Here is a 3,505-nt window from a genome sequence, read left to right as displayed (position 1 = left end):
TGGACTTAGATTAATTGAGATGGGTTAAATGAGAATGGGCCTTTGGTCCATGGGCATAAGGGATATAAATATCCCCTAAATACTAAAACATCACTCATTCCATCTTATTCTCTAACACTCCAAGACACACCCACATCACACACACCGCCGGCGGCCGAGGGAGAGGAACGAGCGTGATCCGAGAGAGAGTGAGCGATTAGTTGTGATTAAACAAGTTAAACGAGATCCAAACAAGCACAAAAAGGTATGATTCTTGATCTTTGAAGTTTAAAGATCCAAGCTTTATAGTGTTTATACGACCGAAAACGGTTGGGGAGCGCAGTGGGTGATGTCGAACCATAACAAGGGTGTTAAAATCGCCAAAAATGCTTGATAGAAACCAAACAACGGCTGAACTGGGCAACTTCGCCTTCAAAGCGATAACTTCGCCTTCAAAGCGATAACTTCACCTGAAGCCAAGTTCGCCTAATTGATAACTTCGCTTACGGCCAAGTTCGCCTAACTGGTAACTTCGCCTGAGGCCAAGTTCGCCTAATTGATAACTTCGCTTACGGCCAAGTTCGTCTAACTGGTAACTTCGCCTGAGGCCAAGTTCGCCTAATTGATAACTTCGCTTACGGCCAAGTTCGCCTAACTGATAACTTCGCCTAAAGCTAAGTTCGCTTAATGTTTAACTTCGCTTAAAGCTAAGTTCGCCTAAGGTTTAACTTCGCTTAAAGTCAAGTTCGATTAGGAAATAAATTAAAAGCCTAATGAAAAATGTGTTAAGACAGTTAATGGAAATAAAATTTTTCTGGTGATTGTGGACCGTTTGACCAAGAGTGCTCACTTTCTGCCCATACGAGAGGCCATCTCGTCTGAAACGTTAGCAAGCTTGTTCATTAAAAAGGTTGTAACCAAGCATGGAGTACCGTTATCGATCGTGTCTGATAGAGATACACGGTTTATGTTGGTACATAAATGTCAGTAGTTCATAGTCTAGCGTTTGTAATCGAGTCTGTAATGTAATTATGTTTAAGTTTATGTTTATGTATGTAAGCGAAGTTGTCAACAAGTTCGCTTAGGCGAACTTGTTGAACAAGCGAAGTTGTCGACAAGTTCGCCTAGGCGAACTTGTTCAACGAGCGAAGTTACTGACAACTTCGCCTGAGGCGAAGTTGTCGTGTATTTATATAGCCTACGGGTTTACGGTTAAGAAGAATAGTTTTTGGTTAATCACGTGTAATTCAGTAAGTCTATAGACGAGAGATAGAGTCTGTAATAGACGTGTTTCAAGTTATATTATATAACGTGTTCGTTTGTATCGCGTGTGATTGTTTTACGTATTCTACGCTCGTAACTACCTACGCAGGGATTCCGCACCTACGTAGATAGCGATATCCCGTGTAAGATCCCGGGAACCTACAATTGGTATCAGAGCTTTGGCTCGATTGTGTGGTTCGGGATTTCACGCGGGTGTAGAAAACGTCTCGCTTGACCTATTCGCGGGACGCGTTTTCGTTGATATTGTGTTATACTCACCTTATACCGTCATATTCAAGCCGTCACACCGACCGGAAACTGCTAAATCGTCGAAAACAGATCTGAATATTTTCAGTGTTCTTCGGGCGAAGTTGTTGTTCTTCAGGCGAAGTTGCGGACGCTGGAAGTAGGGTTTCGGCGAAGATATATGGTTGAGCGAAGTTATCCACAACTTCGCCTACCTCATAAGTTCGCCTAAGCGAAGTTATCCTCAACTTCGCTTACCTCCTAAGTTCGCTTATCTTAAGCGAAGTTATTCTCAACTTCGCCAAGTCACGCGAATTTAAGGATTTTCCAGCGAAGTTAACACTTAAGCGAAGTTATCCTTAACTTCGCCTATAGTATTGTTTGGAAGAATTTTTGTTTTTTCGGGTTTTTCTTGTTTTCGAGAAGATGTCGCCGATTAACATCTCAGAGTTAGTCAAAATGGAAGTTGAAGCGGGGTCGGCTACTAAGGCCCCAAGGTTGATGAAAGGAACCGACTTTGTGGCGTGGAAGGATAGGTTCATTCAGTATATTAAATACCAGGATGCAAAGATGTGGGTGTGCATCCAGGATGGATATATTCCACCGACAATGGAATACGAAGGTCGGGATGTGGTAAAGAAGTACAGCAAGATGGAGGAAGAAGAGAAAACGATGTATGAGGCCGAGAGCAAGGCCCATGCTGCAATTACTATGGCTCTTCCTCAAGAGATTCTCCATACATTCAGGAAGTACACTTCTGCACGAGAGCTTTGGGATGCTCTTGAGAATAGATTCGAAGGGAACGTGGGTATTCGTGCCTCGAAGATTAAGCTGTTAAAGACTCAATTCTCTGTCTTCAAGTATTTGAAGAACGAATCGCTCGATGATATTATCACCCGATATTATCATCTAATGACAGAGCTGAACAACTATTCTATTGCTTACAGAGAGGAGGAAATAGTTGAGAAGCTTCTCGATGCTCTCCCACCGAAGTGGGAAATGTACACTGTTCTAATGAGGGAAGACAAAGACTTTCCTGATTATGACTTGGAGACAGCAGTAAACAAGCTCAGAACCTTTGAGCTTAATATGGTTCGTAAAGAGACACCAACGGATCAGGTTCAAGACCCTGGTATGTATGGTGCCAAAGTTAACTCAGGCTCAAGTTCGAAGTCTGAATCTGCTGCTTACTACTCCAAAGGAGAGTCAGGTTCTAACTCTTCTCATGAAGGAAATGTGTCAGTAAACATGAACGGTGATGTTTGCTTTGTTGCTGGAGGATCAAGTGCTTCGAAACCTCAAGCATCCAAGAGTAGTTTCTCTCCCAGTGCTTCAAGCAATAACTACTCTAAGATGCCAATGAGTGTCAAATCTGCTGAAGAGCAGTTTGCACTCTATGCATCTTTTATTGCTTCTTACGAGAACTACATACAAGGGAAGATTGTGGACCCTGCTGCTTTGGAAGAAGACTATGACAAGATCGATCCTGATGATCTGGAGGAGATGGATCTGCAGTGGCAGATGGCGATGATAGTCAGAAGAGTGAAGCGTTTCATGAAGAAGACTGGCAGAAAGTTCGTAGGTGGAAAGCCATGATTTGATAAGTCAAGGGTGAGGTGTTACAATTGTCAACAAAATGGACACTTTGCAAAGGAGTGCACTAATGCACGTGTAGAACGTAGTCAGGGGAGGACTACACAGCAAAGTGGAAATAACAATGGGAATAATGCCATGATGTCTGATGCTGGTGAATACAACTGGAACATGTTCTCTGGAGAACTCTTTGAGCAGGCACACATGGCGAAGGTTGCAGCTGAAGAATGTATGAAAGCTGCTGAAAATGAAAAGGCTTTCATGGCTGATGACCAGAACTCCGAGGTATGTACTAAACCTATCTGTACTAAATGTGAGAACTTGTCTGAACAGCTTGCTACAATTACTGATCAGTATGTTAAGTTGGATGCCGAATTTAAAACCTTGAAAGAAGATCATCACTTCACAAAGACAAGAGAAAATA

This window comes from Bidens hawaiensis, unplaced genomic scaffold (genome assembly GCF_021521415.1).
Source record: "Bidens hawaiensis isolate Kalapana, Puna unplaced genomic scaffold, B.hawaiensis_p1.1 tig00000237_1, whole genome shotgun sequence".
In the NCBI taxonomy this organism is placed as follows: Eukaryota; Viridiplantae; Streptophyta; class Magnoliopsida; order Asterales; family Asteraceae; genus Bidens; species Bidens hawaiensis.
This window is presented reverse-complemented; position numbering follows the sequence as displayed.